The 25306-nt window shown below is 37.8% G+C and overlaps 1 pseudogene; it reads left to right on the forward strand.

The window, feature by feature from the left end:
* Positions 1 to 1894: 1894 nt before the first annotated feature.
* Positions 1895 to 19376, forward strand: LOC123946430 (annotated as a pseudogene).
* Positions 19377 to 25306: the final 5930 nt, after the last annotated feature.

Here is a 25306-nt window from a genome sequence, read left to right on the forward strand (position 1 = left end):
TTGTCCACATTGAAAACAGAGACGTTTTTGTTGAGAGTCTCTGTCCATAATTCATTTTTGCAGTTCCCTAGGGAGTATGCCTTTTAAGGTGGCAGCCAAAGTTACCCCTTGAATGTAAGAAGATCCAATTAAAGCACATAGTCGGATATAATCCTCTAATGTGCCTGACTTTTTCCAAGGCCGAATAGCAGCTTGGCAGTCAGAATTTGCATTTTCAAAAGCCAACTGTTTAACAATAATTTTTCCAGCCTCTCCATCAACTACAATTCTGCCCACTGCCTTTAATAATTGTGCCACAGGGGTGCCTGGTTGGCTCAGTGGATTAAGCTACTGCCTTCGGCTCAGGTCATGATCTCAGGGTCCTGGGATCGAGCCCCGCATCGGGCTCTCTGCTCTGCAGGGAGCCTGCTTCTTCCTCTCTCTCTGCCTGCCTCTCTGCCTACTTGTGATCTCTCTCTCTGTCAAATAAATAAATAAAATCTTAAAAAAAAAATAATTGTGCCACAAAATCTTGATAGGTCTCATCTGGGCCTTGACGTATTTTAGATAATTCCTCAGTTCTTGCCCAAGAAGAAGGAAGTCGTTTCCATGCCTTTAAAGCACATTGTGAAATTTGCTGGTAAGCAATCTCAGGATATTCTATTCGTGCCTGAACTTCAGAGTAAGCCCCATTTCCCGTTAGCATCTCATAAGAAAGTGGGATGTTAGTCCTTCAATTGTAAATGGTCATTTCATTAGCTCTCTCAAAAAACTCTGTCTTCCATAATAGATAGTCACCACCCGACAAACAAGCCTATGCAATAACCTTCCAATGTCCTGGGCATAAAGCTTCCAAATCCACGCTATCCAGCAAAGACAAAGTATAGGGTGCAGTGGGACCATATTGGGAAGAGGCTGTTTTTATTTCTTTTAACATCTTAAAGTTCACACTGTTATAAACTCTCTGACCATTAGCCATCTGAGTCACAGGATACGCTGAAAAGGCCGAGGTATCCTCTCCTGCTTTTTGGGCCTGAAAAAGTGATCTTTGAAGAGGAGTAATTTTTAATGGCTCAGCTCTCTCAGGGAGTTGTTTAAAATAAACAGTGGAACGGGAGCTAGTTGAAAACAGGCTCTTAGTCATTAGTTCTCCTTCTTTATAAGGCACCCCAGATTGAGGATGCTGCATTAATGAAAATCCAGTATTTAAGCCCTTTTTTGTTTTATTGAAAGTCTTAATCGGAGACATTTGGGTCTGACTGTGTTTACAGGGCATAGTTTGAATTTCTTGAGACCTGACAACTGGCTCTAAAGAGAGTTCTTGGACTTGGCCAGATATCTGATTGGCTATCGGAGGAGCAGACGGGACCACAAGAGGAACGGAAGCAAAGAGAATTTCCTTATTGTCATCCAAAGACACCTCATCATCAGGGGCATCTAAGGGACCCTCCTGTAGAAGTGGCAAGAAGTCAGGTGTGGCCGCAGGTGGGGGGGGGGCATTATTTATGATGCCTAAACTTTCATATATGTTTTGAGTTTCTTCCTCTATTAAGTCATGAAAGGATTCTTGAGAGGCGATGGAAATTAGATCAATAGAATGTTGAGGATCTAAAGCCTCTCTAATAACTTCCCAAATTTTCATTGTTCCTTCAGGGCAGGCATTGGGGCCCCTAATTTTTAACTGATTTTTAATTTCCTGACCTACCTTCTGCCATAATTGTAAATTTATAGTTCCCTCTTTAGGAAACTAAGGACAATGTTCTGAAATAATTTCAAAAAAATGTTGCAAAGCCTTCCTTGAGACTTTGGACCCTTTTTGTTTTAAAAGAGCCTGTAATGCAGTCACAAAGAGATCCTGTTCCACAGACTGAGAGTGCCCCACTATATACTCCTGCTGTCTCCCGCTCTTACCTGAATGGCGGTAACTACTTAACTGTGTATGCCCGGTGCTCCCTTGACCTGTGCTCACTGTCCCTGTTCAGGCACCACTTGTCACGGCCCACGTGACAAATCGATCATGAACGCGAGGATAAGAGGATGGTGAAAAGAAATCAAAGAGACAAAGAGATGGGGGCAGGAGGAGCACAGGGGATGATTTCCACCAAATGCCGCTTTATTAGTAAAAACAAGAGAGTACATAGAAGTCTTACAGTGAAAGGGTGACTTATTAAGTGTTGCTGCAGGATTAAAGGTTCACACACCAGCTTCATAATATTTTTCACTACAGACATACCAGCGCCAGGTGGTGGATGGTAAACATCATCCACTAGAAACACACTTGAAAGATTATCTCATAGCTTCTAACAGGACAGCAAGAACCACTAGAAGATTAACGAGTGCATCTGGGTTGTTTTGAAGGTCAAATATCTAGAGGACATGTGAGAAGTCACGTAGGCAAGCAAGCAGTGCACGGCACAGGCTCTTTCTCAAATGCAACTCAACTCCATTATCCTCTGCCTTAAATCAGGCAGTGAGACATTGGAGGAGGCACAAGTCCGAGCCTGGTTTGGCTCTCGTCTCGAGCTTTACCGTGGCTTCCTACATGAATCTATCACTGGAAGAACAACATATGGGTACCTAACTCAAATACTTCTACTTGTTTTATTTTTAGCAGATGTGTTCAATATTAAGAAAAGAAATAGAACTTCTGCTTAATATCATGCTTAGAGAATGAATATTTTCTTCAGTGATTGAGAATGTACATCTAACTTCAACCTTTTTGAAATACTGCTAATCATTATAACACCTATCATTTATTGAATATTTACTATGCATGAACTACCATGATGACTGACATACATACATTATTCAATTAATCATCATTATAGGCAAAGTACACATGATTATTAACTTTTTTGGCCATTGAAAAAAACAAGAATTAGGTAAATCAGTTTACATGCTCACACTCATGATGAAGTTTAGAAATTATATAGAGACAGAATTGCAACTAGATCTTTAATTCCAAAGTGCAGTTTGTTAAACCATTATGAAATATTTCTAATTAAGTAAATGGATAGATGGTGGCAGGCAGATGATGATAATTGGATATAAGGATGATAGAGATGGTGCTAGATGGTAGATAGATGATAGATGATGATAGATAGATAGATGATAGATGATAGATGAAAGGGCTAATTTAGAAAATAATCAACAATCTAATGCCTGATGACACACCTAGGATGTAAGTGCTGAACTTTTTTTTGAATGAATAAATAAATATATGATTGAAAATTTGACATTCTTACTTCATAAATGCAAAAGCTTTTTCAAGAAATGAACCCATGAAGCTTTTTGAATATACCTTTAAAATAAAATTTTGATTTTTCAACCATATTTTATGTATTTCAACGTTTAAAGAGGAAACAACCTACAATTGAGCAAAAATAGAAATAAATGAAGTAACAGCAATTCACACTGAACAAACAACAGGGGTAATAATCTAAGATGCAGAAATAATTAGCGTGTAACTCTTTAAACTGTCATACTCTGATCACTGACTGTCCATGAGATATATTCTAAAGAGTAAAGGGATGAAAAATCTTTAACTTTAGTTTGTCTGTTACCGATGGTGATACTGATAGAGTCATTCTGATTTCACTTTACACAAATTTTAGCATTGGGCAAATTAGTAAATATTTTGATGTTGAAAACTAAGAATCTATAGAGAGAAAGAGAGGGAGGAGACTCAAATACAAATGAGAAAATAATTCAGAATGGTGGATTAGAATTAGAGGCAGCAATGTCAACTAATGATTTCTTAATTAATTTTTTTCCATCTTTTTGTGTCTTCTTCAATATCTTTCATGAGTGTTCTGTCATTCCTCGGGTAAAGATCCTTTACCTCTTTGGTTAGCTTTATTCCCAGGTATCTTATGGTTCTTGGTGCTATACTAAATGGAATCGATTCTCTAATTTCTCTTTCTGTATTTTCATTGTTAGTGTATAAGAAAGTCACTGATTTCTGTACATTGACTTTGTATCCTGCCACGTTACTGAATTGCTGTATGAGTTCTAGTAGTTTGGAGGTGGAGTCTTTGGGGTTTTCCATATAAAGAATCATGTCATCTGTGAAGAGAGAGAGTTTGACTTCTTCATTGCCAATTTGGATACATTTTATTTCTCTTTGTTGTCTGATTGCTGTTGCTAGGACTTCTAATACTATGTTGAACAAGACTGGTGAGAGTAGGCAATCTTGTTGTGTTCCAGATCTCAATCTAACTTTGTCCTTTGAAAGATCCTAAAAAGCTTTTGACAGCATTACCATGCCTAAAACCAAGGAGAACATTCCAAAATACCAGAGGAGCCAATCTACTGATCACACCTTATTTTTCTGACTTCTGCCTACTGGATTGGTTCAAGTTTCAGTCTATGGATCCATTCTCTCTTCTTTCTCTGCTTATTCCCAAAGTCCTCTTATTCAGTCTCATCTTTAAAAAACTCCATCTATTTGCAGGAATTTAATCACATCTCATTATTTCCATGAACACTTTTCTTGTTAAAATGACCTTTATTTTTATTTTGACATTTTACTATTTTAGTAGGCAAATATGTTGAGATTAAATGCCTACCATATGAGAAACTAGAATATCAGTCCATGTAATGCTGGGTTTTTGTGTTTTTTTTTTTCAGAATTTTCAACTTTATTTAATAGATTATTAACATTTTGATAAAAATTAACATTTTGTGTAATAGGTGCAAACATATCACTGTAGGTTTTTCTGCCCAGATTGTATATTTCTCAGTCCCAAAAATGGCATTAAAACAACTGTCTAATCATTTGGGGGGGGAATTCTAAATGCTCATACCTTATACCAACTACAATCCAACAGTATAGATACTAATATGAGTAAGTTATAAAGTTATCAGAAGAAAATACAAGTAAATATATGACAAGATCAGAATAAGCAAAGCCTTCAAGAAATGACAACAGATTCAAAAATAATAAGACAAAAGAAATATATTTTACCACATAGTAACAAAAATTTTCTGTATACCACCACCACCCTAAATTATATTAATTGTCAAATAACAAATCAATAAATTGGATTTGTAATACATAAGCCTTGCACAGAGTTAATATCCTGAATATATGTGAATATTTTAGAAAAGGATAAAGAATCACTTTTATTCAAAAATAATGAAAGGAGAGTAATAGTATGTTTATAAATAAATCATAAAATATCAATAAACATACCAAAATTGCTGTATATCATTAGCAATAAAAATGTGAATTAAAGTGAACAAAAGAACAAAATATTATTTGGATCATCAAATTGGCAAAGACAATACATTGATAATGGCAAAGACAATACATTGATAATGTATCTTGTATTATTAATGCATTTTATAATCTCTAAGGACGCTATCCCAATTCCCACATGCATCAGCTAGCTTTTCTTTTGTTTTATTTTTCTATATTAGTTATATTTTACATCCTTGAGTGTCTTTAAAGTAGGGTCACCAAAGATACTTTTCCTTTTAACTTAGTTGATCTTACCTATATAACAGTTTGAATATGTAAATCATCCTCAATCCTATCTTGGTGAAACTTTCAGAAACCCTCCCCATGCTAACATTCTTTGGTCAAACCATCAACTTTTCAAAAATCAAAGAGAATTTCTAGTTTTCCTTTGCCATTTACTAGTCTTTCCTTCTATGTAGCCAGTCAGATTATGAAGAAATGATTCTTTTTTCAATTAGACAGATATCATAATTCATGATAAATGTTAGCCCTAGAGATATAAAAATTTATATAGCTTGTGTATGCATTTCCACTGCTACCTTTGTGTATGCATATCCACTGCTACCTTTGAATGAATGTGAGAAAGTGAGGCTACATTATATCCATGTCACTACTGATAGTTCTTATTTAACTGTAAGTTCTACTAAGGATCTGTGTGGATAAAAAGTGGAGCATGAACAAGACACCAAAGTGTAAGTATGTTCATATTTCTCAAATCAATTATTTTCTTTTATGAAATTTGGAAAAATAATTAATATATTTCTTGTCATTTTCCTAACTGTGTGTATCATCTATCTATCCATCTATCTATCATCTAACTCTCTACGTTTATATACAGACACATGTTTATGTATGTGTGTGTACTTTTAAAAATTTAGACAGTTCATAAGAATATGAGAAATTAAATTCATTTCCAGAATCCCATTTCTTTTCCAAGAATATTAATCATGGAATTAAATGAAGAAGTTTCTAAGCTTGCTTTATGAACTGGTTACATGTGTGAGTAATAAAATGGTTAGACTTGATAGGCATATAATGCGGTAACTATTGCCCTAATTGCCAATATAAGTGCACACACTCACACTCACACATGCAATCTAAATTGTACAATTACATCTTTTCACTTAATAAAACTTGGTTGATATTTCACCTAAGAAAACCTTTTTTTTAAACAAATTTTTTTCCATTTTATTTATTTTTTCAGCGTAACAGTATTCATTCTTTTTTGCACAACACCCAGTGCTCCATGCAAAACGTGCCCTCCCCATTATCCACCACCTGTTCCCCCAACCTCCCACCCCTGACCTGCCTAGTTATATTAAACAAAAATTAGTAAGTTACAACTGCAATATAATTTATTTGTCAGAATGTTTCTGAGGCATGATTCTGAGCAAAGTAACTAGAAGGACAAAAGGTTGCTTTGCATCATGAGATAATACCCAAGATCAGCAGGAACTTTTGTTGGAAGTTATAATAGGGAATGAAAGGAAGATGAATGTAAGAATAAAGGAGGGTGGGCTCTGGGTGACAGTTCCATGTTTCTCACATAGGCTACTGCAGATTTTTCAAGTGTGCAACTGCAGAACATTTAAAAAGTTTTTTGCCCATGATGTATTTCAGTGTTTGTCCTCTCTGATAATGTCCAGAAATTCAGAAGGCTACTTTTTGTAACAAAGTTTCCATCTGAGACCACTCTGTCAAACAAGGAATCCAAGAACAGGCTTTGGTTGAAACTAGCCATCTAATACCATACCATCCAACAGAAATGCTAATTCTAGTCTACCTGGACTACAGTCTAACAAGTTTGCCTATATGCTGTCAGTAAAATTGAAGAGTATCCCCCACATAATTAAGAGACTTTCTACTGAAGCACCTGGGTGGCTCAGTGGGTTAAAGCCTCTGCCTTCAGCTCAGGTCATGATCCCAGGGTCCTGGGATCGAGCCCCACATTGGGCTCTCTGATCAGCAGGAAGTCTGCTTCCTCCTCTCTCTCTGCCTGCCTCTCTGCCTACTTGTGATCTCTGTCAAGTAAATAAATAAAAATCTTAAAAAAAAGAGACACTTTCTACTAACAGGTTCAAGTAAATATAATACAACAGAAAATTATCAATACCTCATATCTAGAACTTTTTAAGGACATCATAAGCTTATAGTTATTTGTCTATATTAGATTTTAAATGAAAAGTTCCATGGAGTTGTGATCACTAGAGAGGATTAAACACCCAGCCTGAGGGACTATACTCTAATACTCAAAAATTAGGCCACCAAATAGTCAAAGGAGCATGATACAAATTCTTATATTAAAGAAAGAAACTTTAACATTGGTGTAGTATCTTCTAAATGAACCACAGGAATAACAGGACTTTTGTTAAGTAGAAATTTGAAATAGAAGTAAAGAATATATTCTGGTCTTTGTAAATATCTGTGTGTTTAATTACTATACTGAGAAACTATCATATTCCAAAAATGCAATAAGATCTGAGTTGATAAGATCTGAGTCCACCTAGTAAGATGGCCCCTTCTCTCAAGATTGTCACAGTCTAATTGGGTGACAAACAGTAAAGAAGCTATTCAATGCAGCTGTGATGTAGGGATGATGGATATAGGAACACAGAGGAGATGCAGTCAGTCTGCCTAGGCTATAGGAATTGAGGTGGCATCTCAGAACTTATCATGCAGTGAGGAAAATGTATTAAAATGATCAAAACAGGAGACAGGAACTCCAGTGAGAGTATAAAGTTTTCATATTGAGAATGAGATCAAAGTGATCTGAAGTATGGTAGAAGCATATGGAAGGAAAAGATTGATTATTTTGTAATACATTAAAAATGTAGAGTCTAGGGGCGCCTGGGTGGCTCAGTGGGTTCGGGCCTCTGCCTTCGGCTTGGGTCATGGTCCCGGGGTCCTGGGATCAAGCCCCACATCAGGCTCTCCGCTCAGCGGGGAGCCTGCTTCCCCCTTTCTCTCTGTCTGCTGCTCTGCCTGCTTGTGGTCTCTGTCAAAGGAATAAATAAAATATTTAAAAAAATGTAGAGTCTAGGGGAGTGTATGTGCTATGGTGAGTGCTGTGAAGTGTGTAAACCTGGTGATTCACAGACCTGTACACCTGGGGCTAAAAATATATTATACATTTATTAAAAACTTTTAAAAATTAAATTAAAAAAATAAAATTAAAAAAATGTAGAGTCTAAACAGAATGACCTTATCCAGATGTGAGCAATAGGGTGGAAGGAGGTCTTCTAAAAGAAGAGTAATAACAATGAATTAAGGGAGAGCAGTGATAGTAGATTAGTGGATAAAAATGCCAGCTTTCAGTATCCTGAGTAACGAATAAAAGATAGAGGGGTAGACAAAAAAACAGATAATCAGGTCAAAAGATGGGCAGAAGACATGAGCAGACACTTCTCCAAAGAAGACATACAAATGGCTAACAGACACATGAAAAAATGTCCATCATCATTAGCCATCAGGGAAATTCAAATCAAAACCACCTTGAGATACCACATTACTCCAGTTAGAATGGCAAAAATTAACAAGGCAGGAAACAACAAATTTTGGAGAGGATGTGGAGAAAGGGGAGCCCTCTTACACTGTTGTTGGGAACACAAGTTGGTGCAGCCACTTTGGAAAACAGTGTGGAGATTTTTCAAACAATTAAAAATAGAGCTACCCAGAAATGGCCACAGTCACCAAACTGTGGAAAGAGCCAAGATGTCCTTCAATGGACAAATGGATAAGGAAGACATGATCCATATACACGATGGAGTACTATACCTCCACAGAAAGGATGAATACCCAACTTTTGTAGCAAGATGGACAGGACTGGAAGAGATTATGCTGAGCGAAAAAAGTCAAGCAGAGAGAGTCAAATATCATATCTTTCACTTATTTGTGGAGCATAACAAAGAACATGGAGGATATGGGGAGATGGAGAGGAGAAGGAAGTTGAGGGAAATTGGAAGGGGAGTTGAACCATGAGAGACTATGGACTCTGAAAAACAACCTGAGGGTTGTGAAGGGGTGGGGGGTGGGAGGTTGGGGAACCAGGTGGAGGGTAATAGAGAGGGCACGTATTGCATGGAGCACTGGGTGTGGTGCAAAAACAATGAATACTGTTATGCTGAAAATAAATAAACAAACAAATAAATAAGAAAAAAAAATAGCAACCCCATGACCCTGCAATTGCACTACTGGGTTTTTACCCCAAAGATACAGATGCAGTGAAAAGAAGGGCCATCTGTACCCCAATGTTTGTAACAGCAATGTCCACAAGAGGCAAACTGTGGAAAGAGCCAAGATGCCCTTCAACAGATGAATGGAAAAACAAGATATGGTCCATATGTACAATGGAATATTATGCCTCCATCAGAAAGGATGAATACCCAGCTTTTGAGTCAACATGGATGGGACTGGAGGAGATTATGATGAGTGAAATAAAGTCAAACAGAATGTGTCAATTATCATATGGTTTCACTTATTTGTGGAATGTAAGGAATAACATGGAGGACATTAGAAGAAGTAAGGAAAAAGTGAAGTGGGGGGATATTACAGGGGGAGATGAACCATGAGAGACCATGGACTCTGAGAAACAAACTGAGGGGTTTAGAGGGGAAAAGGATAGCGGGACGAGTGAGTCCAGTGGTGGGCATTAAGGAGGGCACCTATTGCATGGAGTACTGGCTGTTATATGTAAACAATGAATCCTGGAACACTACATCAAAAACTAATGACGTATTATATGGTAACTAACATAATACAAAAGGAAAGAAAAGAAAAGAGAAGAGATGAGATGAAAATACATATGTTGACTAGGAGAATTCATTGAAATGGCATGGTCTTTGAAATTCAGTGATTTGATGTTAACATGTTAACCTGTATTTTTTTTTTCTTTTAATGGTTTATTTATTTATTTTTTCAGCGTAACAGTATTCATTGTTTTTTGCACAACACCCAGTGCTCCATGCAACATGTGCCCTCCCTATTACCCACCACCTGGTTCCCCCAACCTCCCACCCCACCCCTTCAAAACCCCCAGGTTGTTTCTCAGAGTCCATAGTCTCTCATGTTAACCTGTATTCTAATGAATACAACTTGTGCCAAGCATAACCTCACATTGTAGTAGACTGAATATATAAAAAGGGGGGAGGGTTTGACGCATTACTAAGAAGTGTAGAAATAAGGAACTATTATAGAATACCAAAGTATCAATGAAGTAGTGGTGGTTGTTCTCTTGTCATCTTTTTTTTTTTTTTTCTCTTTCCTGGTTGGTTTTGTGGGGGAGGGACCTGCCACGTGGGTTTTCAGTCAATGATATTCCCTGAGTTAAGTCCTCCTCAAAGGGGTGGGCTCTGAGAAAACCGGTTTCTCAGGCTTTTGTTCTCTGGAGGTTTTTATGTTTGTTTGTTCTTTTGTTGTTGTTTTTTTTTTCTCTTGCCTTGACAGCTTTTGATGGTTTTTGGAGGTTTGGAGGAAAGCAAACTGCACCCCGATCTCCCTCTCAAAAAGAAGTTCTGAGTCGCAGTCCCTGGGGATGCAGGATCTCCTGCTTGTACCCAAAACCACTTCAGTGGCAGCTATCTGGGCAGCTCCAGACCACCAGAGAGTTTCCAAGCAGTGATCACAAACTGAGAATTTCCCACTGGCCCAGGCTGGGAATGCCTGGTCTTTCTGGGTGGGTCCAAGAGCACCTGGCTGGCACCTGCGTGCACTCTCCCGGGGGGGGGGGGGGCACGTGTCTCAGGCTCTGATAGCGTGGAGCAGCATTCTGCCATCTGGCAAAGCTCCCAGCCCCTCACAGGAGCCAGACCCCACGCGTTCTTTGTCACTCTAGTGGCTCAGGGACCAAGAACTAGATTCTCTGACACACTCTCTCTGGCTCAGTGCCAGGGAGGCTGTCCTGGGTCTGGGGACTTAAGCCCCTGTCCCTAACTGCCCCAATTCCCGCAATTTCCCCCTGTGATCCTTTGCTCTTTTTGAGTGCTTTCAACCAGACTCCAAGTTAATTCTGGTCACCAGACTCAGGGCACTCTGGTATTGGGGTATTACTTTCCAATCAGTTGCCTCTGGTGGCTCCCTCCCCCTTTTATTTATCTTCCAATATCAGTCCGATATTCCCACTCTGCTTTACCTGCCCACTGGCATCTTCTGCCGCTGTAGAGATCCAGACATGTATAATTATGATCTCAGGCTGATTTCAGGCAGACATTACTGCATATGTTCTCCTCTAGGATTCTAATGGATTCCTGCCTCACAATGAGGTCGTTCATCCATTTTGTATTTATCTTTGTGTATGGTGTAAGAGAATGGTCGAGTTTCATTCTTCTATGTACAGCTGTCCAGTTTTCTCAGCACCATTTATTGAAGAGACTGTCTTTTTTCCACTGTATATTTTTTCCTTCTTTGTCAAAGATTATTGGACCATAGAGTTGAGGGTCCATATCTGGACTCTCCACTCTGTTCCACTGGTCTACAGGTCTGCTTTTATGCCAGTACCATGCTATCTTGGGGATCACAGCTTTGTAGTAAAGCTTGAAATAAGGCAACATGATGCTGCCAATTTTGTCTTTCATTTTCAACATTTCCTTAGAAATTCAGGGTCTCTTCTGATTCCATACAAATTTTAGGATTATTTCCTCCAGCTCTTTGAAAAATACTGGTGGAATTTTGATCGGAATGGCATTAAAAGTATAGATTGCTCTAGGCAGTATAGACATTTTAACAATGCTTATTCTTCCAATCCAAGAGCATAGAATGGTCTTCCATCTTTTTGTGTCTTCTTCGATTTCTTTCAGGAGTGTTCTGCAGTTCCTCGGGTACAGATCCTCTATGTCTTTGATTATCTTACGGTTCTCGGTGCCGTAGTAAATGGAATCGATTCTCTAATTTCCCTTTCTGTGTTTTCATTGTTATTGTATAAGAAAGCCACTGATTTCTGTACATTGACTTTGTACCGCGCCACATTGCTGAATTGCTAAATGAGTTCTAGTAGTTTGGGGGTGGAGTCTTTGGGGTTTTCCATATAAAGTATCACGTCGTCTGCAAAGAGAGAGAGTTTGACTTCTTCCTTGCGAATTTGGATACCTTTTATTTCTCTTTGTTGTCAGACTGCTGTTGCTAGGACTTCTAATACTATGTTGAACAAGAGTGGTGAGAGTGGGAATCCTTGGCATGTTCTTGATCTCAACGGGAAGGCTGTGAGGTTTTTCCCATTGAGGATGATATTTGCTATGGGTTTTTCATAGATAGATTTTATGAAGGTCAGGAATGTTCCCTCTATGCCTATACTTTGAAGCATTTTAATTGGGAACAGATGCTGGATTTTGTCAAGTGCTTTTTCTGCATCAATTGAGAGGACCATGTGGTTCTTCTCTCTTCTCTTATTGATTTGTTCTAACACATTGATTGATTTCTGAATGTTGAACCATCCTTGCAATCCAGGGATGAATCCCAACTGGTCATGGTGGATAATCTTTTTAATGTGCTGTTGGATCCTATTTGCTAGGATCTTGTTGAGAATCTTAGCATCCATATTCATCAGGGATATTTGTCTGAAATTCTCCTTTTTGGTAGGGTCTTTGCCTGGTTTGGGGATCAGGGTAATGCTGGCTTCATAAAAAGAGTCTGGAAGTTTTCCTTCTGCTTCAATTTTTTGAAAAAGATTCAGGAGAATTGGTGTTATTTCTTCTTTGAAAGTTTGGTAGAATTCCCCAGAGAATCTGTCAGGTCCTGGGCTCTTGTTTTGGGGAAGGTTTTGATCACTGCTTCAATCTCCTTACTAGATATCAGTCTATTCAGGTTGTCAATTTCTTTCTGGTTCAATTTTGGAAGTTTACAGTTTTCCAGGAATGCATCCATTTCATCTAGGTTGCTTAACTTTTTGGCATGTAACTGTTGGTAGTAACTTCTGATGATTGTTTCTACTTCCTTGGTGTTAGTTGTGATCTCTCCCTTTCATTCATAATTTTATTAATTTGGGCTTTCTCTCTTTTCTTTTGGATTAGTGTGGCCAATGGTTTATCGATCTTATTGATTCTTTCAGAAACCCAGCTTCTAGTTTCATTGATGAATTCTACTATATCTCTAGTTTCTGTCTGATTTATCTCTGCTCTAATCTTGATTATTTCCCTTCTTGGGTGTGGAGTTGGTTTAATTTGCTGTTGATTCTCCAGTTCTTTAAGGTATAGAGACAGCTGGTATATTCTGGATTTTTCATTTTTTTCGAGGGAGGCTTAAATGTCTATGTATTTACCCCTTAGGACCACCTTTGCTCTATCCCATAGGTTTTGGTTCGAAGTGTCTTCATTCTCATTGGTTTACATGAATTGTTTAAGTTCTTCTTTGATCTCCTGGTTGATCTTAAGCAAGGTGGTCTTTAGCTTTCAGGTGTTTGAGTTCCTTCCAAACTTTTTCCTGTGGTTGAGCTCCAGCTTCAAAGCATTGTGATCTGAGAATATGCAGGGAATAATCTCAATCTTTTGGTATCGGCTGAGCCCTGGTTTGTGATCCAGTATGTTGTCTATTCTGGAGAAGGTTCCATGTCCACTCGTGAAGAATGAGTATTCTGTTGTTTTAGGGTGGAATGTTCTGTATATATCTATGAGGTCCATCTGGTCCAATGTGTCATTCATTGTACTTGTTTCTTTATTGATTTTCTGCTTGGATGATCTGTCTATGACTGAGAGAGGCATGTTAAGATCTCCTACTATAAATGATTCATACTGATATGACTCTTTATCCTGATTAATAGTTTTCTTATGTAATTGGCTGTTCCCATATTGGGGGCATAAATATTTACAATTGTTACATCATCTTGGTGGATAGTCCCTTTAAGAATGATGTAGTGTCCTTCTGTATCTCTGACTACAGTCTTTAGTTTAAAATCTAATTTCTCTGATATGAGAATCACTACCCTGGCCATCTGTTGAGGCCTATAGGCATAAAAGATGCTTCTCCATCCCTTCACTGTCAGTCTGGATGTATCCTTAGATTCAAAATGGGTCTCTTGAAGACAACATATGGATGGGTCTTGTAGTTTTATCCAATATGCAACCCTGTATCATTTAATGGGTGCATTTAGGACATTCACGTTGAGAGTGATTATTGAGAGATATATTTTTATTGACATTGTGTTACCTTTGAAGTCTTTGTTTCTATAGATTGTCTCCATATATTTCTTTTCAATGATATTCTTGGGATTTTTCCTCTTTTATAAACCCCCCCCCTTTATATTTCCTGCAGTGTCGGCTTGGTGGATGCATACTCTTTAAAACCTTTCTAATCTCAGGAATTCTTTATCTCTCCATCTATTTTGAATGTCAGTCTTGCTGGATAAAGTATTCTTGGCTGCATGTTCTTCTCATTTAGTGCCCTGAATACATCTTGCCAGCCCTTTCTGGCTTCCCTGATTTCTGTGGACAGGTCTGACATTATTCTGATGGGTTTTCCTCTGCACGTAAGGAATTTCTTTGTCCTACCTGCTTTCAAGAGCTCCTGTCTACATTATGATTCATCATTCTCACTATCAGGTGTCTTCAGGTCTTTCTAGATTCTATGATCTTGGGGGAGAACCTTTCTGCCTCTAGTACACGAATGCTGGTTCCATTCATGAGATTGGGAAAATTTCATGGAGAATCTGTTCAACTATATCTTCTAGTCTTCTTGCTTTTTCCTCCTCTTCAAGGATTCCAATAATTCTGACTAGGGCAGAAGTGAAAGCCATCAGGGATGATGTTCACAGTGTTCTCAATGAGTTCCAATCAAATCTAAATTCTCTAAAAGCTAGGGTAACTGAGACAGAAGATAGAATAGTGATCTGGCGGACAAACAGAGAAAAAAGATCAGGAAGAAGCCTAGAACAAATAGCTTAGAAGCCACGAAAACAGAATTAGTGAAATAAATGACACCATATATATAATCACATCTTTTTCCATTTTTCTATCAATGGACACTGGCTTTCTTCCATATCTTAGCTATAGTTAATAATGCTGCAATAAGTGAGAGGTGCATGTATCTTTCTGATTTAATGTTTTTGTTTTCTTTGGATAAACATACAGTAGTTAGATAATTGAATCTTATGGTATTTCTATTTTTAATTCTTTGAGGAACCTCCATGCTTTTTTCCACAGTGGCTGCCACAATTTAGATTCTGATCAAAGGGTATGAGAGGATTCTCTTTTCCTGCACATTCTTACCAGCAGAGTTTCTTACCTTGTTGATTCTAGCCATACTGACAGTTGTAAGGTGATATCTCATTGTGGTATTGATTTGTATTTTCCTGATGATTCATGAGGTTGAGCACATTTTCATGTGCCTATTAGCCATCTGTACAACTTCTTTTGGAAAATCACCTATTCAGAATCTCTGTCCAATTTTTTATTTGGGTTATTTGGGGGTTTTCTATGTTGCGTTGTATAATTTCTTTATGTATTAGTATATTAACTCCTTATAGATATATCATTTGTAAATATCTTCTCCTATTCAGGAGGTTGCCTTTTCATTTTGTTAATGGTTTCCTTCACTATGCAAAAAGTTGTGGGGTTTTTTGGTATACTCCAAATAGACTGTTTATTTGTTTATTGTCAATATATTTTTATGAACGAAATATTTGAATAGAACATTTTATATCCTTGTGGCCCTTTCTTCTTGCAGTTTTCTGCTTCTTCACAAGTTTACATGTAATTGGATTAGAGTGCCTCAGCAAACATGTATCTCAGGTAAAAGTGACATAACATTGAGCACCTGGGTGGCTCAGTTGGTTAAGCAACTGCCTTCAGTTCAGGTCATGATCCCAGAGTCCCAAGATCAAGTCCTCCATCAGACTCCCAGCTCCATAGCGAGTCTGCTTCTCCCTCTGACTTCTCCCTTCTCATGCTCTCTCTCATTCTCTCTCTCTGGAATAAATAAATAAAATCTTTTAAAGAAATAATACAACATTGACAATATGAAAATTCTAAGACTGTTTTTTTACCTCACTGCTATTCTCTGTACCTCTACACCTCTCTGACATCTTATTTTATTAAAGAAACATTTCCCAAGGCTACCTATTTAAAATTATTCAACTAAACTTTAGAATATACTCCTCACGAACATCTCTCTCCAGAGACAATTAATTGCTTTCCTGCAAGAATCTACTGTGACTATTTGAGAGGGGGAAGGGGGGCGGAGAGGGCAGATAAAACCAGTCTGTTTTGGTAACAAGAGTTGGAAAACTTTTCCCACTGGAAGGGAAAAATAAGATTTTTGTTTGTTTGTTTTTTTGTTTTTTGTTTTTTTGTTTATTGTTTTTTGTTTTTTAAAAAATTACAATTCATCATTATTTTACCAAAGTTACTGGGAGTCAGGTAAAATGTTGTATTAATAGGTCTCCCAAGCATCTAGAGTTAGGATATTTTTATTTTCATGTAAATTTTGGAAAATAAGAGATACTAAATGCTGGTTCTTGGACTCTGTAACTTAGGATAGTTCCCTACATTTTAAGGATTTTCTCTCTTAAAAAAAATTTTTTTTTCATTCCTATGTAGATGACCTCTTCCTATAACTGTTATTTCTTGATTATCACTCATGGCATGAGCCTTTCCTTCTTTTGAAAGAAGAGCTTCACTTCATTAACCAGCAAAATATACAACTTTGTCATCTCTGTTTGCCTATTTCACTGTAACTACTGCCTCAATCCCACATTTTTCTCCTTCTTTTACTTTTAATTTATTTGAGAGTCTTACCCACATTCCAGGAAAGCTCAGTCTCTAGTTCTCCATGTACCAGGCAGAAACTTAGAGCAGAGGCCCATTTTGATGCTGGTCCCCCTCTCCATACCTCAGGCTTGACTCCTAAACAATGGCATAGTGCCAGAGATACTGCTACCCAATGAAAAACTTTTGCAAGACCATTTGAGTCTCAGCCTTTCAAACTAAACATGGATTGACTACATGAAACAATCTGTAAACCTGTTTCCACTGTGTCACCAACTGTTTCCTGGATCACCAGTTACAGAACCTCTTGAATACTTTGCTTGCAGCTTCTACCAGCAACTGGGGCTGTGTCAACTTTCTATGAGGGTCTCCCCAATGTCAGGAATAAACTTTTTCCTAAACGTACTCTTCAATATGTTTCATCTTTCTCTGTGACCAGGATCATCCTGCCAAATTCTACCTACACACTGCAGAAATAGCTTCTTGTGTAATGAAATTAAAGGCAGAAACAAATTGTGAAGTCTATAAAATGCTCCAGAAGGAAAGACTCAAACACTGACACTCAATGAAACTAAGGCAACAGAGTATTTGGACTTGAGAAGGCAGACTGTTAGCACAGAAGATTATTTAACTATAAATATATTTTTCATTTCTTACCTCACTTATTTTTTTCCATTTGCTAATCAATTTGGAACTTAAATCACCTAAATGTTTCTCTTTGAATATCTTCTAAAAAGTAGTAGATTGTTATTTAATTCAGAAAGGAAAAGTTTTAATTCTTGGTTTGTTTAGGATTATATAAATTTCAGATTTTATAAACTTGATTCTTTTGTTAAGTTATTAATTCTCTACTTAGGTAGGACTGATATGAAACATCTCAAATAAATTGTAGAAACTATTTGAAAAGCAAATTTCAAATGTTCTTTTTTGAGGAAATTCATTATAACATGTGGTCATAGTATAATACTTTCATAGAAAAAAAAAATATCTTATGTATTATAGTTTCCAAACACATATGATCAAATTTTTAACAGAAAGTAAAACATTTGATTGAGTATATTTTTCTTTTTTTTAAATTTTATTTATCCATTTGACAGAGAGATCACAAGTAGGCAGAAAGGCAGGTGGGGGGGGGGAAGCAGGCTCCCTGCTTGAACAGAGAGCCCGATGTGGGGCTCGATCCCAGGACCCTGAGACCATGACCTGAGCCAAAGGCAGAGGCTTAACCCACTGAGCCATCCAGGTGCCCCTAAGTATATTTTTCATATACAGATGTGTTCATGAGACCTACCAAGTGACTTACTCAATGTTAAATGGCTAGTGGTCTAAGAGGAAGGTAGTAGGCATAAGTTTCTTTGTGCTGGATCATATATATTTTCAAAATTCAATACAATTTGATGGACAATTCCTTGCTCCATTATATGTCTTACATATTTCTTAAACCAGAAGAAGTGTTAAAAAAAAAATCCTGAACTCACAAAAATGATTGCTTTTTGTTTTCATTTATAGACTTGGATGAAGTCAGCAATAAGAAATGAAAAATCAAACATCGTGAAAGAGTTCATTCTTCTGGGATTAACAAATGACCCCAAACTAAATATTTTTATTTTTCTATTTCTATTTTTCACATATTTACTGAGTTTATCCAGAAACATGACAATTATAACCCTCACTCTGGTAGATCCTCACCTTAAAACTCCCACGTATTTCTTCCTTAGGAATTTCTCTTTTCTAGAAATCTCATTCACAACAGTTTGTATTCCTAGATTTCTGGTCAGCATTATAACAGGAGATATGACCATTTCCTATAATTCCTGCATGGCACAGGTGTTTTACTTCATACTCCTTGGCTCAACAGAATTTTTTCTTTTGACAGCTATGTCTTATGATCGGTACATAGTTATCAGCAAGCCATTGCATTACACAGCAATAATGAACAGCAGAGTCTGCAACCAGCTTGTAATTAGTTCCTGGCTAGCTGGATTTCTCATTATCTTTCTACCTGTGATCATGGGAATTCAACTGGATTTCTGCAACTATAACATCATTGACCATTTCACTTGTGACTCTTCTCCTATGCTATTTATCTCCTGCACAGTCACAGCATTCCTAGAACTCATGGGGTTCTTCCTTGCAGTATTCACACTCATGGTAACCTTAATATTAGTGGTTCTTTCCTATGTATTCACCCTTAAAACGATTCTGAGAATCCCCTCTGCTGAACAAAGGAAAAAGGCCTTTTCCACTTGTTCCTCACACATGATTGTTGTCTCTATTTCTTATGGAAGTTGCATTTTCATGTATGTCAAAGCTTCAGCAAAAGAAGGAGTGGGTTTGACCAAGGATATAGCTGTGCCCAATACCTCTGTTGCCCCAATGCTAAATCCTTTTATTTACTCTTTAAGGAACCAGCAGGTAAAGCAGTCGTTAAGAACTTAACCAACAAATGCTTCTTAAATACACTGTAATAAAGAAATTCATGACCTCAATTTTAAATAGAACCTATGTCTAACACAATATTAACATTGTTATATTCTCCAATCACTGTGATATTCAACTTCCTGTCCTTCAAATCTGATTCTCCGTTTATTCTATTTTGGCCTCACTTAGTTCAACTATCCTTTCCATTTCCATGCCCTAAAAATTTTCTGAGCATGAATGATTAGATGTCACATAAATGAGGATAACACTTAAAAAGAATGCCAAAATTTACGGGTTTTTTTTACATTTATTTATTTATTTCTTTTTCAGTGTAACAGTATTCATTGTTTTTGCACAATACCCAGTGCTCCATGCAATACGTGCCCTCCCTATTACTGACCACCTGGTTCCCCCAACCACCCACCCACCCCCTTCAAAACAATCAGGTTGTTTTTCAGAGTCCATAGTCTCTTATGGTTCACCTCCCCTTCCAATTTCCCTCAACTTCCTTCTCCTCTCCATCTCCCAATATCCTCCATGTTTTTTGTTATGCTCCACAAATAAGTGAAACCATATGATACTTGACTCTTTCTGCTTCACATATTTCACTCAGCATAATCACTTCCAGTCCCGTCCATGTTGCTACAAAAGTTGGGTATTCATCCTTTCTTTCTTTTTTTTCCCAATAAACATATAATATATTTTTATCCCCAGGGGTACAGGTCTGTGAATCACCAGGTTTACACACTTCACAACACTCACCATAGCACATACCCTCCTCAATGTCCATAAACCCCTCCCCATCTCGCAACCCCACTCCCCACAGCAACCCCCAGTTTGTTTTGTGAGATTGAGTCATTTATTGTTTATCTCCCTCCCAATCCCATCTTGTTTCATTTATTCTTCTCCTATCCCCCTAACCCCCCATGTTGCATCTCCACGTCCTCATATCAGGGAGATCAAATGATATTTGTCTTTCTGATTGACTTATTTCACTAAGCATGATACCCTTTAGTTCCATCCACGTTGTCACAAATGGCAAGATTTCAAATTTTTTGATGGCTGCATAGTATTCCATTGTGTATATATGCCATCTCTTCTTTATCCATTCATCTGTTGATGGACATCGAGGTTCTTTCCATAGTTTGGCTATTGTAGACATTGCTGCTATAAACATTAGGGTGAACGTGCACCTACAGAAAACTATGTTTTTTTTTGTTTTTTTTTTAAAGATTTTATTTATTTATTTGACAGACACAGATCACAAGTAGGCAGAGAGGCAGGCAGAGAGAGAGGAAGAAGCAGGCTCCCTGCTGAGCAGAGAGCCCGATGCGGGACTCGATCCGAGGACCCCGAGATCATGACCTGAGCCGAAGGCAGCGGCCTAACCCACTGAGCCACCCAGGCGCCCCGAAAACTATGTTTGTATCCTTAGGGTAAATACCCAGTAGTGCAATTGCAGGGTCATAGGGTAGTTCTATTTTCAACATTTTGAGGAACCTCCATGCTGTTTTTCAGAGTGGTTGCACCAACTTGCATTCCCACCAAAAATGTAGGAGGGTTCCCCTTTCTCTGCATCCTCACCAGCATCTGTCATTTCCTGACTTGTTAATTTTAGCCATTCTGACTGGTGTGAGGTGATATCTCATTGTGGTTTTGATTTGTATTTCCCTGATGCTGAGTGATGTGGAGCATTTTTTCATGTGTCTGTTGGCCATCTGGATGTCTTCTTTGCAGAAATGTCTGTTCATGTCCTCTGCCCATTTTTTGATTGGATTGTTTGTTCTTTGGTTGTTGAGTTTGTTAAGTTCCTTATAGATTTTGGATACTAGCCCTTTATCTGATATGTCGTTTGCAAAAACTTCTCCCATTCTTTCAGTTGTCTCTTGTTTTTTTTAACTGTTTCCTTTGCTGTGCAAAAGCTTTTGATCTTGATGAAATCCCAGTAGTTCATTTTTGCCCTTGCTTCCCTTGCCTTTGCCAATGTTCCTAGGAAGATGTTGCTGCGGCTGAGGTCGAAGAGGTTGCTGCCTGTGTTCTGCTCAAGGATTTTTTTTTTAAAGATTATTTATTTATTTATTTGACAGAGAGAGATCACAAGCAGACAGAGAGACAGGCAGAGAGAGAGGGAAGCAGGCTCGCTGCTTAGCAGAGAGCCCAATGCGGGACTCGATCCCAGGACCTGAGATTATGACCTGAGCCGAAGGCAGTGGCTTAACCCACTGAGCCACCCAGGCGCCCCACTGCTCAAGGATTTTGATGGATTCCTTTCTCACATTGAGGTCCTTCATCCATTTGGAGTCTATTTTTGTCTGTGGTGTAAGGAAGTGGTCCAATTTCATTTTTCTGCATGTGGCTGTCCAACGTTCCCAGCACCATGTATTGAAGAGGCGGTCTTTTTTCCATTGGATATTCTTTCTTGCTTTGACGAAGATTAGTTGACCATAGATTTGAGGGTCTATTTCTGGGCTCTCCATTCTGTTCCATTCATCTATGTGTCTGTTTTTGTGCCAGTACCATGCTGTCTAGATGATGACAGCTTTGTAATGGAGCTTGAAATCCGGAATTGTGATCCCACCAACTTTGGCTTTCTTTTTCAATATTCCTTTGGTTATTCGAGGTCTTTTCTGGTTCCATATAATTTTTGGATTATTTGTTCCATTTCTTTGAAAAAAATGGATGGTATTTTGATAGGGATTGCATTACATGTGTAGATTGTTTTAGGTAGCATAGACATTTTCACAATATTTGTTCTTCCAATCCATGAGCATGGAACATTTTTCCATTTCTTTGTGTCTTCCTCAATTTCTTTCATGAGTACTTTATAGTTTTAGGCACATAGATTCTTAGCCTTTTTGGTTAGGTTTATTCCTAGGTATCTTATAGTTTTGGGTGCAATTGTAAATGGAATTGACTCCTTAATTTCTCTTTCTTCTGTCTTGTTGTTGGTGTACAGAAATGCAACTGATTTCTGTGCATTGATTTTATATCCTGACACTTTATTGAATTCCTGTACAAGTTCTAGCAGTTTTGGAGTGGAGTCTTTTGGGTTTTCCACAAATAGTATCATATCATCTGCGAAGAATGATAGTTTCACTTCTTCTTTTCCAGTTTGGATGCCTCTTAATTTCTTTTTGTTGTCTGATTGCTGAGGCTAGGACTTCTAGTACTATGTTGAATAGCAGTCGTGATAATGGACATCCCTCCCGTGTTCGTGACATTAACGGAAAAGCTTTCAGTTTTTCTCCATTGAGGATAATATTTGCATTGGGTTTTTCATATATGGCTTTGATAATATTGAGGTATGTGCCCTCTATCCCTATACTTTGAGGAATTTTGACCAGGAAGGGATGCTGTACTTTGTCAAATGCTTTTTCAGCACCTATTGAGAGTATCATATGATTCTTGTTCTTTCTTTTATTAATGTGTTTTATCACATTGATTGATTTGCGGATATTGAACCAACCCTGCAGTCCTGGAATAAATCCCACTTGATCGTGGTGATTAATCCTTTTAATGTACTGTTGAATCCTATTGGCTAGTATTTTGGTGAGAATTTTTGCGTCTGTGTTCATCAAGGATATTGGTCTGTAGTTCTCTTTTTTGGTGGGATCTTTCTCTGGTTTTGGGATCAAGGTGATGCTGGCCTCATAAAATGAGTTTGGAAGTTTTCCTTCCATTTCTATTTTTTGGAACAGTTTCAGGAGAAGAGGTATTAGTTCTTCTTTAACTGTTTGGTAGAATTCCCCTGGGAAACCGTCTGGTCCTGGGCTTTTGTTTGTTTGGAGATTTTTGATGACTGTTTCAATCTCCTTACTGGTTATGCGCTTGTTCAGGTTTTATATTTCTTCCTGGTTCAGTTGTGGTAGTTTATATGTCTCTAGGAATGCATCCATTTCTTCCAGATTGTCAAATTTGTTGGCATAGAGTTGCTCATAGTATGTTCTTATAATTGTCTGTATTTTTTTTTGGTGTTAGTTGTGATCTCTCCTCTTTCATTCATGATTTTATTTTTTTGGGTCTTTTCTCTTCTCTTTTTGATTAATCTGGCCAGGAGTTTATCAATCTTTTTTTTTTTAAAGATTTTATTTATTTATTTGACAGACAGAGATCACAAGTAGGCAGAGAGGCAGGCAGAGAGAGAGGAGGAGGAATCAGGCTCCCTGCTGAGCAGAGAGCCCGATGCGGGGCTCGATCCCAGGACCCTGGGATCATGACCTGAGCCGAAGGCAGAGGCTTTAACCCACTGAGCCACCCAGGTGCCCCTGGGAGTTTATCAATCTTATTGATTCTTTCAAAGAACCAGTTTCTAGGTTCATTGATTTGTTCTATTGTTTTTTGTTTGTTTGTTTGTTTCTATTTCATTGATTTCTGCTCTGATCTTTGTGATTTCTCTTTTCCTGCTGGGTTTAGAGTTTCTTTATTTTTCTTTCTCCAGCTCCTTTAGGTGTAGGGTTAGGTTGGGTATTGAGACCTTTCTTGTTTCTTGAGAAAGGCTTGTACTGCTATATATTTTCCTCTCAGGACTGCCTTTGCTGTGTTCCACAGATTTTGAACCATTGTGTTTTCATTATCATTTGTTTCCATGAATTTTTTCAGTTCTTCTTTAATTTCCTGGTTGACCCATTCATTCTTTAGAAGGATGCTGATTAGTCTCCAAGTATTTGGGTTCTCTCCAGCTTTCCTCTTGTGATTGAGTTCTAGATTCAGAGCATTGTGCTCTGAAAATATGGAGGGAATGATCCCAATCTTTTGATACCGGTTGAGGCCTGATTTGGGACCCAGGATGTGATCTATTCTGGAGAATGTTCCAGGTGCACTAGAGAAGAATGTGTATTCTGCTGCTTTGGGATGAAATGATCTGAATATATCTTTGATGTCCATCTGGTCCAGTGTGTCATTTAAGGCCTTTATTTCATTGTTGATCTTTTGCTTGGATGATCTGTCCATTTCAGTGAGGGGAGTGTTCAAATCCCCTACTATTATTGTATTATTATTATTGATGTGTTTCTTTGATTTTGTTATTAATTGGTTGATATAGTTGGCTGCTCCCACGTTAGGGGCATAGATATTTAAAATTGTTAGATCTTCTTCTTGGACAGACACTTTGAATTTGATATAGTATCCTTCCTCATCTCTTATTATAGTCTTTGGCTTAAAATCTAATTGATCTGATATAAGGATTGCCACCCCAGCTTTCTTCTGATGCCCATTAGCATGGTAAATTGTTTTCCACCCCATTACTTTAAATCTGGAGGTATCTTCGCGTCTAAAATGAGTTTCTTCTAGGCAACATATTGATGTTTTTTATTTTTTTTTATCCATTCTGATACCCTGTGTCTTTTGATTGGGGCATTTAGCCCATTAACATTCAGGGTAACTATTGAGAGATATGAATTTAGTGCCATTATTAGCCTGTAAGGTGGCTGTTACTGTATATTGTCTCTGTACCTTTCTGATCTACTACTTTTAGGCTCTCTCTTTGCTTAAAGCACCCCTTTCAATATTTACTGTAGAGCTGGTTTGGAGTTTGCGAATTCTTTCAGGTTTTGTTTGTCCTGGAAGCTTTTTATCTCTCCTTCTATTTTCAATGATAGCCTAGCTGGATAGAGTATTCTTGGCTGCATGTTTTTCTCATTTAGTGCTCTGAATATATCATGCCAGCTCTTTCTGGCCCGCCAGGTCTCTCTGGATAAGTCTGCTGCCAATCTAATATTTTTACCATTGTATGTTACAGACTTCTTTTCCTGGGCTGCTTTCAGGATTTTCTCTTTGTCACTAAGACTTGTAAATTTTACTATTAGGTGACGGGGTGTGGACCTATTGTCTGAACTCATGGCCTGACATATTACCAATGTCTGTGTTGATTAGGTCCCAAGCCTTTAGTACTGCCTCTTGTTCTTTTGTTTGTGGTTATTTTTTCTGCCTTGTCATTTTGTCCAGAAAAGTGGATATGAAGGATCAAATAAAATACTAA

The sequence above is a fragment of the Meles meles genome, chromosome 7 (genome assembly GCF_922984935.1).
Source record: "Meles meles chromosome 7, mMelMel3.1 paternal haplotype, whole genome shotgun sequence".
Taxonomy (NCBI): Eukaryota; Metazoa; Chordata; class Mammalia; order Carnivora; family Mustelidae; genus Meles; species Meles meles.